Here is a 17,500-nt window from a genome sequence, read left to right as displayed (position 1 = left end):
ATATATATATAATCTCAATATCTCAAGGGCTGAAGGAAGGGCAAACGAACTCTTGATATTATTTAATGTGTCTGACGGCGTTTTGGCCGTGTATTGGGTAGGTTTGTTTAGAAAAAAAAGATTTTTTGAAATGAAATTTTATACTATGACTTTTTTCATAATTAGATTATATTAAGTCATTGCTGCCTTGAAAATGCAATGAAATATTTCGAAACGCCGTCGGATACCATGGTTAATGTCAAAAGTTCGTGTGCCTTTCCTTCAACCCTTTATGTCCTATATTGAGCTTTTGCCTTTTCGTGACACACAAACACACACACACATATATATATATATATATATATATATATATATATATATATATATATATATATATATATATATATATATATATATATAAATAAGATACTCTGGATATGGGTTCGAATCCTGCTACAGACATCAGAATAACTTCATATTCTTGTACTTTATGGATTCAAAGCTTTATAATGACAAACGTATCCGAAAAGTGTGAAGAATTCTGGAAATTAGGAAGGATTATGGTTATCACAGTCACATGCATATCTGGTAAAAGGTGACCAGTAAATTATACAGTATATATATATATATATATATATATATATATATATATATATATATATATATATATATATATATATATTTATATATATATATAGATATATATATAGATATATAAATATGTATATGTATGTATATATATATAGTATATATATACATCTATATATGTAATGTGTATATATGTACACATATTTGTAGTGTATATATATATCCATATTCACACATACACACAGATGTATATATATATATATATACACACATATATATATATATATATATATATATATATATATATATATATATATATATATGTGTGTGTGTGTGTGTGTGTATGTATATATACGTACAAGAATAAAACAAAGTAAAATCCGGGACACTATCTTTATGAGAAAACTTTGAATCTGTATATAACTATAACATTACAGAAATGAAAATAAGAATATTACGGAAAGCCTCAGCATCCAAACATCATCTCGGAGGGATTTCTTGGGATGAGGTCTTTTAAAGAAGGTGTTTTATTTGGAAACCAAATTCCTATTTTCCCTCTTGAGACAGTATACGTATAAACGAACCACCGGACATATTATAAATGATAAGTGATATATATAAAAAAAGGAAATTTTCTTTTAATATTCATTGATTTGGAAAATACAAAAGATTCCTCGTAAAAATAAAGCTAATCTTTATACATTTTAAAGTTATAGTTAATTTATTTAGTTATGAAATTTTAGAAGAAATACATATCTTTATAAAACTTCAAGTAAAGCACATGAAGTTTTTTAATGTTTTATAGTAACAAATATAAAAATTATTATTTTGTACTTTGGGCATAAATTACTGCTGGTTCCCTAATTCCTCCCATCTGTTCATCTATATAAAATTCAGCAGCTACAAAGAAATGACACAGCCGTCTCTGAGACCTACTCTTCCTCAAATTTTGCCACTCCCGTCTAGACAATCTGACAGGAATACGCTTTCATCTTATGAACGTCAAACGGCTCTCAACAAAACTTTTCTGTGTGCTCTGTTGAAAATGTTATTACTGTGAATATTTTATCAACTCTTCAAAGTTTCTTTTCTTCGAATAGTTACATGTTTTATTCCTATGCAAAGCTCCACTTTCTGGGGTGAAACTTAAAAAAACAAACAAAAAATGCCCTGAAGTTTCTTCGGCGTAATCGAGTTTTCTGTATGAGCCGCGGCCTATGAAGCTTTCAGCTACGGCCCGGTGGTGGCCTGTCCTATAGCGTTGCCAGACGCACGATTATGGCTAACTTTAACATTAAATAAAAATAAAAACTACTGAGGCTAGAGGACTGCAATTTGGTATGTTTGATGATTGGAGGGTGGATGCTCAACATAACAATTTGCAGCCCTCTAGCCTCAGTAGTTTTTAAGATCTGAGGGCGGACAGAAAAAGTGCGGACGGGCTGACAAAGCCATTTCAATAGTTTTCTTTTACAGAAAACTAAAAGAAAATCTTGTCTCAGAAATATTCTCAAGGGAGCGCCGTGCTTTTTGGGTTAGGGAGAGAAAGAGTTTTAAAAAAGACAAGATAGCTGCTATTGTTTTTTTAGCGGAAGTCCAATTGTCATATGCTTATTTTCTCGGTCATGGCGGGTTTAGAAAAAGCGCTTGACATTTCTCACCCAAAAATGAATTATTGACGAAAACCTATCATATGAAGCTAAGTTTACTGAGTGATGTATCATTGGTGGGAAGTATTAAACCTAACTTGGTACGTCGACAAAAAAATGTGCGTGAGAAAGGGTATCAGTGTCTACCTCTTCACGGCATCGTTATATAGTTGCAGACCTCACTTCTTGTCCGTGCGCTCGAGTGTTCGTCGCAAATGGTAAGCTCTCTACATAAATGTTCTCCATTCAGTCAGGGTTCTGTGCTTATAAAGCATGTTTTGTACTGTAAAATAAACAAGATATCAGATGACGTTTACTATACGCAGAGTATTTCCTACCAATCGCTAGGGGAAAACAAGATATTCGTGGCACTTCTTGGGCATCGAAGCTTGTAATAGGCATGCGTTACCCGGTAATATCAGTTAGGAAATTACATGTTTGCTATAATTGATTAGATAGAACTTACAAGTATCTTCTAGGTTCTGTTCACAACGCAAAGAACCTAAAATCATCTTCCTTAATGAAGATGATATTGGCAACAGGCGTCGTAATACAAAGATCGAAAACAAGTTCCTGGTAGTTTCATAATATACTGGATGTGACCTTAAGATTTATAAGGCACACTGTACTTTTACTAATTTCATAGGCTGAGCAATGTCCAGTTTTATTGTCCCAGATATAAACAAGTAAAAAATGCGCCGAAGTTTCTTCGGCGCAGTCGAGTTTTCTGTACAGTATAATACTGTATGAAACTCTCAGCCACGGCCAGTGAAGTTCTCAGCCGCGGCCTATAAAACTTTCAGCCAGGGGCCGGTGGTGACCAGTGTTGTTGTCACCTATAACGGTGCCAGACTTACGACCATGGCTAAATTTAACCTTAAATAAAATAAAAACTAACGAGGCTGGACGGCTGCAATTTGGTGTGTTTGGTGATTGGAGGGTGGATGATCAACATAACAATTTCCAGCCCTCTAGCCTCAGTAGTTTTTAAGATCTGAGGGCGGACAGAAAAAGTGCGGACGGGCAGACAAATAGCTATCTCAATAGTTTTCTTTTACAGAAAACTAAAAAAAGCAGTTAAAATTAGACTTTAGAACTTGAAACTGTCCTTGACTTTCAAAAGGCAGATGTTGAACTGTCGGCTTTGGCGCAGTACAAGATGTAAGAGTGAACATCTTTTCCTTTATATCCATTTTTCTGACACAAGAGACATACACCTTCATACGACCTTTAGACATGACGGTAGCTAAAACCGGATTAGGAGGATCAGTCATTGTTTAATGTTCATTCCACAACGCTTATTTTTATCAGTCATTTGGTGTTTTCCGTATTTTGTTTTGCGTGTATTATAATGATTTGTCATGGTGATAAACCAGTATATATATATACATATATATATATATATATATATATATATATATATATATATATATATATATATATATATATATATGATTATTATCACTTTTGTAGTGATTCATTTATCAATAAGAAACTGTGGTAATGTGTGATATGTATATATATATATATATATATATATATATATATATATATATATATATATATATATATATATATATAATATATATATATAAATTATATATATATATATATATATATATATATATATATATTTTTATATATACTGTATATATGTATATATATATATATATATATATATATATATATATATATATATATATATATATATATATATATATATATATATATATATATATATATGTTTATTTTGTATCAATGCTTGCATGTAACAGAATCCTTTGTACTTGTATCTGATTTTGTCCTCTTCCTCTCCGTCTTTATACTTCTTTATATCCTTCATTTTATTTCCATCTCTTACTAATTCTGCGTTTGATTCCCCTCAATAACGTTTTATTTATATTATTTTTCCCTTCTTCATTCACTGTCACCAGTCATAGCCTCTTTAAGACTTTACTTTCAATATTTTTGTTTACTAGTTCCATCTTTTAATATTCTAGTTTTCGCCTCCTCCTCGTCTTTATTATTTTTTAAATTGTTTACTTAAAATTTCCGTGATTTACATCTTTTATCTTCTTTTTGCATTCTTCTCCTTCTCGTTCGTTTCAAGATTTCCTGCTCTTGTTTGTTTCTTCAACACCTTTCAACGTTTCTTGTTTATCTCTCTGTTCCTTTTATCTTACTGTTTTTCTTTATTTTCGTCTTAATCTCTGTCTTCTGTGATCTTCTCCTCATGCTAATTGTGGGCTTCTTTTCTTCACTGCTACTTTTCCAGCGGTCTTTGTTTCCTTCTATCCATTTTATTGCTTCTCCTCCACACCCCTTCCCCGTCGCAAACGTCTTTTTTCTTCCACGGAAAAATCCCTAGCGTCGTCTCTGTGAGAAAATGCTTCACAAAACCACTTGTCATGTTATTTCAAGCGATTAAATCAGATGTCTTGATAAACGAAATAATAATAATAATAATAATAATAATAATAATAATAATAATAATAATAATAATAATAATAATAATAGGCACGATCCTAAGATCCCTGAATAGGAATTTGGAAAAACTAGATGCTGAAGTAGCTCCAGGACTCGTGCAGAAGAGCGTGCTATTAGAAACAGCTCACATAGTGAGAAAAGTGATGGACTCCTAAGGAGGCAGGATGCAACCCGGAGCCCCACACTGTAAATACCACCCAGTCGAATATAATGACTGATAGAAAAAAAGAATAATAATTATTACTGATTTCATTCATTGCTGCATTTTTGCGTCCTTTTCAATCCTGGAAAATGGTAAAAGCAAGACCTTTCCTCTTTAGGTCTTGGATAAAGTTATGAGAAACATTATTTCTTGGTAGCGTCGGTAAGGTCACGTTATATAAGGGTGTAGTTTTAAAGTTTATGTATTGGTAGTCTAACAGCTACTCTATTGGTATATTTATTTTCTCTCTGTTATTCGTTTTTATATATGGACAATCCATTTTTTATAAGGTTAGTTGGAGTCCCATGGATTTGAATTTTTCATGTGTGAGATTATAAGTATATATATATATATATATATATATATATATATATATATATATATATATATATATATATATATATATATATATATATATATATATATATTATATATATATATATATATATATATACAGAGTATGTTACTTCCAGCATGGCTCTGCCTCCATACGTTCTTTTAAAACTCCTGAACCAATCCATCTCGAGGTCAAATAGATTAACTTTATCACATACACAGCTGTTCTGTACATTAGTAGAATTACTAAAAGGACGTCATTCAAACTGCATGGTATCTAATGGAGTATTTATTGAGAAAAAGTTACACGCTTTCTTGGACAAACAGTCCACATTATCAAGTATCCATACAATGACCAGACGCTTGTTGTTGTTTTAGATTTAGCTGGCCTTGTGCCAGCACGGGCTCTTGCTTCTAGAGCAGCCCGTAACTATACCAGACGCGTCGTCCAGCTGTATTTATATCTGTGTGCTGGGTACATTTAATCCTATAATCGCTTAGCTCCTCCTGTGTGACCCCCACCACCTCGTGACCTTGGCCTTTCTCTGCCCGCGTCTTCCAAATGTTCTGCAAGAGGACGCACGGAACATTTGGAGGAAGCGGGCAGAGAAAGGCCAAGGTCACGAGGGGGTGGGGGTCACACAGGAGGAGCTAGGCGATTATAGGATTAAAAGTACCCAGCACACAGATATAAATACAGCTGGACTACGCGTCTGGTCACTGTACGGATACTTGATAATGAGGACTGTTTGTCCAAGAAAGCTTGTAACTTTTTCTGAATAAATACTCCATTAGATACGATCCAGTTTGAATGAGGTCCTTTTAGTAATTCTACTAATGCACAGAACAATTGTGTATGTGATAAAGTTAATTTATTTGACCTCGAGATGGATTGGTTCAGGAGTTTTAAAAGAATGTATGGAGGCAGAGCCATGCTGGAAGTAAAAATTATGAGAAAGTGAGAAGGAGGATAGCGGTGACAGACAACAATATATACAGTATATATATATATATATATATATATATATATATATATATATATATATATATATATATATATATATACATATGTACATATATATATATATATATATATATATATATATATATATATATATATATATATATATATTATAAATAAATAGATTAACAGATGGATTGTTTAGAACTCAGCAAAGCAGACAGAGTGTACTAATAGACTATATATATATATATATATATATATATATATATATATATATATATATATATATATATATATATATATATACAGTATATATTTATATACTATATATACAGTATCATATTTATATATACATACATATATATATATATATAAATATATATATATATATATATATATATATATATATACCATATATATAGTCTATTAGTACACTCACTGTCTGCTTGCTTGAGTTCTAGACTATCCATCTGTCAATCTATTTATACATACATTTATATATGTATATATGTATATATTATATATATATATATATATATATATATATATATATGTATATATATATGTATATATATATATATATATATATATATATATATATATATATATATATATATATATATATATATATAAATGTAGATACATGGATAGACTGAACACTCGAGCAAGCTGACACTGAGTGTACGAATAGACTTAGTTCCTATTTTAATTTTTTTTTTAATCCCAATTATTTCCCATGTTTTTGCTTTTCCGTTGTTTGCTCAGTTCGAAGGCTACAGAGCGTTCTCTAAAAGTCAGCTCTGAATTGGCAGTAACCTGAATCCAGCTTTCCGTTTAATTAGGGCGTCAAGGAGCAAGTTGCTCGCTTCTTCTTCTTCTTCTTCTTCTTCTTCTTCTTCTTCTTCTTCTTCTTCTTCTTCTTCTTCTTCTTCTTCTTCATGTCTTGCAGAAGACGGGAGTCCGATCTCTTTCCCGAGAGACGAAAAGAGAGAATAGAAAACCTCATTTTGTTTTTGTCAAGAATGAGGCCCATTGAAAACTTGGAAGTTTCCGATCCATTTGCCTTTTATCTCATTCTGTCTGTTAGAGGGAGGGAAGGAGGGAGGAGGGGGGGAGAATCTTTTAGCTGCACCGTAATTATAATCATTACATTGAAGTCCCGGTGCACTTTAGGCATTACTTAAGGTTCTTTGCAGCGTCCCTTCGGTCCCTAGCTCCAACCCCTTTCATTCTTTCTACTGTTCCTCTGCTCTTATCATCTTTCTTTCGTCTTACTTTCCACCCTCTCTAACAGTTGTTTCACAGTGCAGGTGCGAGGTTTTCTTCCTGTTACACCTTTAGAAGCTCCTTTACTCTCGATTTTCCTTTCAGCGCTGAGTGACCTCATAGGTCCTAGCGTTTGGTATCGGTCCTAAATCTCATATTCCATTAAACTGAAGTGTCTGTTAATGGATTTCGAAACGAATACATCCGTACTTTATATGTCATCGTTCTATTTTTGCACTTGTTCTTTTTCATCATCTTCAATTGGAAGTTTAAGACATTTATTGCCATTTGGCGACAGGCGGTGTCTTCTGATGTTATTAGGGCTCTAATGGTATGGACGTTATTTTGGACCTTAATATTTATTATGACAGTCAGTGTAGTTTATGAAACCTCTTTTTGCGGAATTAGGTATCTTTTATGACACAGCTTTCGTATGGAAAATTTTTTTTTCTTTATTATAGCGTTTAACATTAATTTTCGTTACGTAACTTTCATCATTTTTATGGCATTCATATTTTTCATATAGTGATTTTCTTGCCTATATACTGTATAACATTCGGTCTTTTGTTGATACAGTCGCTATGTTTGAATGACGTTTGGTATAAGGTTATGACAAGTATTTGTGACATACATTTTTTCTTACATTCTTTCATATTTTACAATATTTGCCTGTTATTCCATGGCGGTCGTATCTTTCTGTCTCTCATGCCTGCCTATTAATTGTGGTAAAGCGCAAAAAGAAATTTAGGTAATGTATTTGACAATTTGTTCTTCATCGAAAATTCCAGGTTGGTCCAATTAAGACGAAACGAAGACTGTCAAATCAAAACTTGCTCAGATTTAGCCATTTGTAGTAGGGTAAAATTTGACGTTATTGTACATGAAAAGTACCGCAACCTTCATAAATGTTTAATATATTTGACATTAATGAAATTTATATTTCAATCCGTTTGTTTCCCTTATATTTCTCTGCTTTTTATCTTTTCACTTGTGAGAAATATGTTGTGTGGATGCTATCATCTTTAGTTCATTTTGAGTTCTCCCACAAGGATGCGCATAAATCGTGCATAATAATCGTAACAGGCTTGTATTATTAATGTCCGTAATGAAAACTGAGTCATTGTCATAACGCTATTAATAACAGCTTGGCAGAGGGGCACAGCAGGTGATATCGTGATACATATCAGCAGAACACTCCTGATATTAATATGGTTACGATGACTTCCCAGTTCAGTAATTCGGCCGAGTGAGATTGGTCGCTTCCATCTCGTACACTTCACACGAGTTCTCCTGCAATGATTATTGTTACCTGGATATGGATGAGGGTTCTGCTCAGCTTTGCTTGTTTGGGATGGGGCGCAAACAGCTGCCAAGTTGAGTGACAGGAGGAAGACACTTAGGTTGAAGAGGATGGTAGTCGGGAGAGGAGAGGGAAAGAGCAGGTGGAGTACCATCGGGATACAAAATATTGCATCAGTTCCTTTAGTGTTTCAGACGAAAGGGATTTGGTAGTATTCAGCTAGCAGTATCTAGCAACTGTTGGCCAGGCGGCGCAGGCGCACGATGTGCCATGTTGACAGACTAACCGTTTCTATCACTCGGTTACGGGTTGCCCTAGAGCAAGAGCCCGTTCCTGCACAAAGGCTGGCTTGATATAAAACAAACGAACGAGTCACTCGCTAATGGATACTATGAGGGCAATGCGTATCCTGGTAGCCAAGCTAAATAACATTCCATTTCAAGGAAATTAAAATTATTATCGTTATTTTGTATGTTTTTTTTTTCAGTGTACAGAAGGAAAGAAGCAAGATCATACCCACTTGTTTTTTAATTGGCTGCTTCAGGTATTGCATCCAATCTCACGCACTGATGTCGGTTTGTTGCTGTAGCTTCGGCGGTTGTTTGTATGTATGTTTGTGCAGGTCGTCCAGGTAGTGATGGATTTGTTTTTTTGTTGTTTGAACCATGACATTTCATAAGACGGAAATTGCGGCATATCTCTTCTGCTTCCGAGTTCGAGCTGCTCTCATATCGATTAATCACTTTCAGTATACAACTGTTTACATATGATACAAAATATTGTTTTTTCAAATTGAAAATTCATGATTGATGAACACACACACATACAAAATACACACACACACACACACACACACACATATATATACATATATATATATATATATATATATATATATATATATATATATATATATATATATTATATATATATAATATATATATATATATATATATATATATATATATATATATATATATTATTGTGTGTGTGTGTGTGTGTGTGTGTGTGTGTGTGAGCGTGCGTACGGTCGCACGTGCTTGAAATGCCACCCTCTGACTTGACCAATTAATTGCGGCAGAAAAAGAGGGGGGGGGGGGGGAGAGCCTCTTCATTCGCACATAAACGCCTGCTAACCGCCAAAGCTCATCGAAGCAAACAATGGGTTGCTTAAAATAGAAATTGATTCATTTAATGCAGCGCCTGATTAAACGGAGCCGACGGCGGAAGATCTAAAGCTCGGCGTCCTTTGTGAATTAATGGTAACCCAGCCAATAATTAACCGGAACCGACTCCGTTCTTTATTGGTATTGGTTAATCTGGCGGCATATACCTTTTCCTCGGAAGCTCGGGGAGCAGGAAGGGAGAAAAATGACAAATAGATATTGCCTCGTCTAAATGGCTATTTGTTTTTTTTTTATTTGCTTTGTAGTATTGTATTTTGGGTGGAATACGAAGTGGGGGCTAGAGGGATTTAGAATATTTATACAACAGTTAACTTTGTTACTAGGTCGCTGAATAGGATTAAATTCTCGTCTGGCTGTAACGATGTGATTTCAGAATTTGTCGTTTTTAATTCATTGGGCATTTTCCTTCGGGGGCTTTTCATATATTTTTGTTCTGTTTGACAAATTCCGGAAAATTCGGTGTTCTATCCTTGTTGATCTGAAATTCATGTAACCAAGAGTGGTGTTGGCATGAGGTGAGGGATACTTATTTTGTATCATATAATCTGGTTATTTTGTTGTAAATTTATATTTATATTTGTATTTGTTTGTTTTTATTTTGATCTTAATTGTTCCAGAGGTTTATTCGGATTACCTATTGCTGTCATAAGGACAAAGAAAATATGCGAATGAACTTATTTAGTTTCCTGCTCACGTATTTAATTTACTAATTTGTCCCGTTGTTTCTGTCAGCTGACCTTTGTCCCTATTTATTCATCTCCTCTACTAATTGTGATATTGAAAATGTTGATTACTTTGAAAGAGGTGCATCTGGCAGAAATGTATTGAAGCGAGAGTTATTGGCAATCAGTTTTCCATTAATGAATAGTAATTCAGACACGAGAGGGAACTTGATCCTTAGCGATAATTGGAAATTAATTTGAACATTTGTAAGTGCTCTTCCGTTAACACAGGAAATAGAATTGATTTAGCGGCGTTATGGGAGTTCCCTTTGCGATATATAAAAGGCTGGCGAAATTCTTGCTTTTTCATTAAGCACTCTGATTCGAAGGCAAATATAATTTGATTTTTTAATTTTTCAGCGTTGACGGTAAGTTTGTGGTTTGGCTCTTTCTTTGGATCATGCAACAACAACAACAACAACAACAATAATAATAATAATAATAACAACAACAACAATAATAATAACAATAATAACAATAATAATAATAATAATAATAATAATAATAATAATAATAATAATAATAATAATAATAATAATAATAATAATAAAAGGACATGAAGCATTTAAATTGCTGAAAATCCACATTATATAATGAGAAAGATGGTTTCCATGGCAGCTTCTTGTCTCGGGAAAGTCAATACTCTTGTGCAAGTCGCAGAACGAATCTATCTGCAGGTTTCATCAAGATCCGCTCTGCATTCTCGGGGTATTTTCTATCACTCACAATTGTTCTCAGAAAAACAATAGACACGTTTAAAAGCATAATCCTCTTCTGGTTTCACTGGAGGGAATAATAATAATAATAATAATAATAATAATAATAATAATAATAATAATAATAATAATAATAATAATAAAGAAGAAGAAGAAGAAGAATCCTATTGTGTTTACGGAAGCCGGTTTTGGAATGTATGAAGGGAATGTTGAGCCAGCTCTCTTTTATGGCTGTGAAGTGTTTATATTGGTTGAGATGAAAGGAAAACTGTTGAAGCTGCTGTGATGAACTGTTCGCATGGTATATTTGGCACAAGAATTGAACGATTGAGAACTGTGGAAACAGGCCTACGTAGAAGCGGTGGTAAAGATGTTAGCACAAGTGAAATGTTGGATAGGTGTTCTTTTGGATAGTTTGGTCAAGTGGAAAGAATCTGGTATGATAAATTGGTTGGTGAAGAGCGTATACTTAGGATGTGTTAGGATGGAGAAGGAGAGGAACACCTAGAAAGCTCTTGATGAATGTCGTCATAGAAGTATTGGGGTGGGATGCCCTTCATATCCAGAGAGAGCAAGAGTGGAGCAAGATGTGAGTGAATGGCGTAGTATGTTAGAGTCGCGTTTGACGCAATGCTGGTGAGCCTTCCGTGAAGGTGTATGAAGTTGCTATTGATTTGGAAGTTTTATGTCCCGGGGATTCTTCCAAGCGTCAGCATCCAACATAAGAGTGCGACAGTGACCGTTTCCCTTCGTTAGGGAAAACGGCTTAAAATTGAATTTATATGCAAAATATTTATATGTACAAAATATATATATTATATATATATATATATATATATATATATATATATATATATATATTTATATATATATATATATATATATATATATATATATATATATATATATATATATATATATATATATATATATATATATATATATATATATATATATATATATATATATTCGTAAGTTTAGGTACTTTTGTAAGTACGTCTACATAAGTAAATGCTCAGTGCACATATTCTGACAAAATTGTAAATTGGTACAGACCTGTATTCGCATAAATATATATTTATGTACTCTTAATTTCTGAAACTATTCTCATTACCGAATTTTAGTCCTAATATTTCTTCCCCGAGGGAAATTAATGCGATTCCTGAATGTTATTACTTCCATTAAATCTTAGACAAGGAGAAATCAATGATTTACTGGTATGTTAAGAATTTAAGCATATCTAATCTGCTTTATTTATGAGAGGGCGATTCCCTTGTGATCCAGTTTTATGAGATCGCAGTCTTTAAATATATTGCCTATTATAATATCAAATAATGAGTTACTTTTTTAATTTATCTGGTTCTAGACCGAGCAGTTTAAGTTTTACATACAGGCCGCTGCTAGTCCTTCAGCCAAATGTGGGCATTACTAATGGTTTTTTGCAGCATCTCTTCGGCCCCCAGCTGCAACCCCTTTCATTCGTTTTACTGTACCTCCATTCGTATTATCTTTCTTCCATCTTGCTATCCACCTTCTTCTAACAATTATTTCAAAGTGCAACTGCGAGGTTTTCCTCCTGTTACACCTTTCAAACCTTTTGACTGTCAATTTCCGTTTCAGCGCTGAATGACCTCGTAGTTCCCAGTGCTTGGGCCTTGGCCTAAATTCTGTATTCCAATCCATTCCATTCCATTCCATTCCTTCAAGCCAAAGAAGGTCTATAGGAAAAGCAAAGTAGCAACATTTTAGAATAAGCTGAACTTTTGAACATTTCGTAGGAATAAATATCAAGCAGCCCAGACACTCTGTCATCCGTGGCTAATCACATAAACAAACGCACCGCAAAGGCATTCTTGTCCTAAAAAAAAAAAGTTTCCTTTTTCCCCTAAATAATGAGTTTGTTTTGAAGATGGTAAAAAAGGGAAGAAAATATTTTAATCAAGGTTTTTCCTTAACGAGGAATAAACAGCGCTGTTGTCTCGCAACAGCCAAAACAGTACCAGTACTACGAATCCCCAGGCAGTAACTAATTAAGGGGCCAATGGGGAGGGGAGGGGAGGAGGAGGAGGGGACGGAAAATCAGGAATGTTACGAAAGGCAAACCGGAATGAAGAGGCGTATGGGCTCCATCAGTGGGGAGAAATGGGTCGTGGCATTGAGGGGTGGGGGCCGATGTGAGTGGGAGGGGGGTCATGTTGAACGAATATAAAACGTAATAATGAGACCAACAACATCATCATGAAAACAGTCTTGTGACTGATGATCAGGAAGTTTATTTGTTTCGCTAACACGTCCTTCCCCTTGGCTTAGGAGGTTAGTGCCGCCATTACACCTCACCTGCTGCATTCACTTTTTAGCCTTTTATTTTACGTATATATCCGCTTCCTTTCTTCAGTCCAGCTGTCCAACTCCCCAAACTGTTACCTCTTAATGCAACTGGGGATTTTCTCCAATTTTCACATTTAGATCTTTTTATTTCTTTTCCTTTATTTTCTGGATCTCTTTATCTTGCTGCCCAAACCCTCCAACGCCTTTTCGCCGTCTTGAGCACTGAATGGCTGAAAGTGCCCCTTCAGTGCTTGGCTTGACAGCCTCACTTTCACAAGCCATCAATCATTCATAAATCATGACACGTTGTGGGAACGCGGTATACTCAAATGCCTGACGGTGCAGTGAACATCATATTACCAAAATCTTTTGGAATACATTTTTTTTTCACCCAGACTACTTTGCAGCTCTTAAATGATTAATAAAAATATATGTAATATCCTAAATCTTAATTACAAACGATCATTGACATTCTCATTGTATTCGCCCACTAAATTTATTTTCAATATGAATCGTTTGTCATAATGAAATATTGTTTTGAGAATATTAGACCTTGATTATCCATGGATATCTTCAGCGCCTGAGAACGAAGACAGCTGAGCGAATGGCATACGGGTCTGGCAGTGGTGGGTGGGCTAACTGTTTGCCCGTCTCGGGAAGAGGTTTGGGACATGAGCAATAGCTAGTAACCCATTAGTGTGTTATTGACACTTAGATGAAGTCAAGGTTGGATGTAAGTCTGACAAAGGGCAGTACGTTCAATAAGATAAAATGTCTACTCTGTGGCTGACTGAATGACTGGAGGCAGTACCACTGGATACTTTCCAAAACTGAGCGTAAGGCTTACTAAATTCATTACAGTCGAAACAAGACTGATTCCATGGTTATTTAAAGACAATAGTACCAAATTCCATGGTTATTTAAAGGCAACAGTACCAAATTCCATGGTTATTTAAAGACAACAGTACCAAATTCCATGGTTGTTTAAAGACCATAGTACCAAATTCCACGGTTATTTAAAGACAAATAGTAGCAAATTCCATGGTTATTTAAAGACAAAAGTACCAAATTCCATGGTTATTTAAAGACAAAAGTACCAAATTCCATGGTTATTTAAAGACAAAAGTACCAAATTCCATGGTTATTTAAAGACATTACTACCAAATTCCATGGTTATTGAAAGACAGTACTACCAAATTCCATGGTTATTTAAAGACAATAGTACCAAATTCCATGGTTATTTAAAGACAAAAGTACCAAATTCCATGGTTATTTAAAGACAAAAGTACCAAATTTTAAAGACAAAAGTACCAAATTCCATGGTTATTGAAAGACAGTACTACCAAATTCCATGGTTATTTAAAGACAATAGTACCAAACATACACGCGAACGCGTACTCACACACACCCACACCTTTTGAATGTGATGGCATATACATTACTAAAAGAAAATGCAGTTATAACAAAGTTAAGATACTCAAAGCATTTAATTTAACGTTCACATAACATCTGTGAAGTTAAAGAATATAGTTTATCACTATAAAATCGTCATAGTTCTTCCTGTGTAAAAAAAAAAAAATTGGCAACAAGATGTTTTTAGGGTGCTAATACTTCGGTAACCTGCATTTTAGAAATTTTCTGTTTAAATCGTCTGTTTAAAGCTAGTTTTCAAATCAGGTACAGTTTTAAAATTGAACAGCTGTAAATCAAAGCAAAAGGACAAATTAAAAAGCTGAAAATGATTTAAAATTTACCAAATACAAAACTATGTATACTTTTCATCATGAAGAATATCTGCAAAAAAACTAACATTTTTTTTTTTTAGGCATGCGACACTACGATAAATTTGCTTTCTAGTGGTACATAGTTTTCATCTAATTATGCCAGCCACTGTGCAGTAAATCATATTTCTGTCATTTGTGATGGTTTGGGTACATTTATATTAAAAATGAGTTTCATTTACCTTTCCGGTAACAATTAGTTTAATTTTTTGCTATAGCATTAGGCGAAGCCAAAAGATCCTTTTTACATTTCTAAATTGTTACCGACATTATATACATATAATGTGTATAATGTACTTGATGAATTATCAACACGACGACGCACTTGCAATATTAATTAAATTTTGCCGTCATTTTTAACGGCAACGGAACACTATCATCAAATATTTCATTCACACAACAATAACGGATTTTTGCAATTAGTATGGAAAGCCTTTTTATCCAAGAGAGAAACCACACAACAAAAGCTAATGAATGCGTTTGAGTAGAATATATAAAAATATTTAATGGGTGTAAAGTCGAGAAAAAATTCGAGCAGGTTTTAAGTATGATTAGCGGGCTCTATCAGTTATTACCCTATAGGGAATATATTGCAGCCAAAGCCTCACTGATAATACTATATCTCTTGAAAATTATTCTCCATTTTTCCACAGACATATGAAAAGACAAACATCACTCATTTTCTTATCTTTTGTTTCGATTCCCTTCAGTCATAACTTTTCTTACGCAAAAAAATATTCTTTTGTGTCCACTATAGTACTTTAATAAAAGAGATTTTATTTGTTTATTCATAATTGTTTCATTGGGAAATATGTTTTTCTGTCTTCGTATTCATATAATAATAATAATAATAATAATAATAATAATAATAATAATAATAATAATAATAATAATAAGTCTTCTCATAGGTAAATCAAGGCGTCAACAGTGAAAAATATTTTTAAGAGCTTCAACTTTCTGGTTAAAAATAAGGCTCGAGCATAATTATAATAATATATTAATAATAATATCCACAAAAGCCTTCTCATAGCTTAATAAAGGCGTCAAGAGTGAAAAATATTTTTACGAGCTTTAGTTTTCTGGTTGAAAATAAGGCTCGAGAATCTCGGTACTTCCTAACATATTTTCTCTCTTTTTATGATGCCTGTTGTATGGTACTACAAAAAGACGGTTGTGGACTGTGCCTCTTCATTTACTGTGTTATTATGAAGTATTTTGCATAATAATAATAGTAATAATAACTAATAATAATTTTTCAAAGATTCCTTCGTCACTATCATCGAGAATTCGCCCTTAGCTACACCTGCAGCGTCGTGCACCTTTGGCTTCAGGTGCGACAGGTAGTCAATGAATTGCACAGAGATGCCTGTGTGACCTGGAAACCCTCTCCCCCTTTCGTATCTAGGCACGAGGGCCCAAATGTTCCTCCTCCTCTTTCTTCTTCTTCTTCTTCTTCTTCTTCTTCTTCTTCTTCTTCTTCTTCTTCTTCTTCTTCTTCTTCTTCTTCTCGTAAATGCATTTACTTCCCCACCACCTTACCCTCTTCTCCATCGTTATCGTTGGCATATTCTTATTCTTTGTTTTCCTTATGATTTTTTCTGCCTAGACCAGCGTCAATAATTTGTACCTTTTAAGAACCTGGAAACTGTTCTTCCAGGAGAAGTGAGTAATGGTTATTTATTTATGTTCAGTTTTCTTGGAGGATTAATGTAATTTGACCTATAATACGTGATTTATATAAAATTCTGGAAATCGCTTCTCGCCAGATGGAGAGAAGGAGTATACTGTCACTCTTTAAGATTGATGAGTTCCGTTACGTTGTTTTTGCCTTATTCACCGTTATTTTTTTATTTTTTTTTTTTTTAGATTTGCGCTTTTGTGTTGATTTTACTATGGGTATTTTGTGCCTTGTATTCAGGTGGGTGACCTGATGAAGAGTTAGGGGAATTTATTTCTGATGATAGAAATTCATTTCTCGCTATAATGTGGTTCGGA

Source organism: Macrobrachium rosenbergii, chromosome 15, assembly GCF_040412425.1.
Source record: "Macrobrachium rosenbergii isolate ZJJX-2024 chromosome 15, ASM4041242v1, whole genome shotgun sequence".
NCBI lineage: Eukaryota > Metazoa > Arthropoda > Malacostraca > Decapoda > Palaemonidae > Macrobrachium > Macrobrachium rosenbergii.
This window is presented reverse-complemented; position numbering follows the sequence as displayed.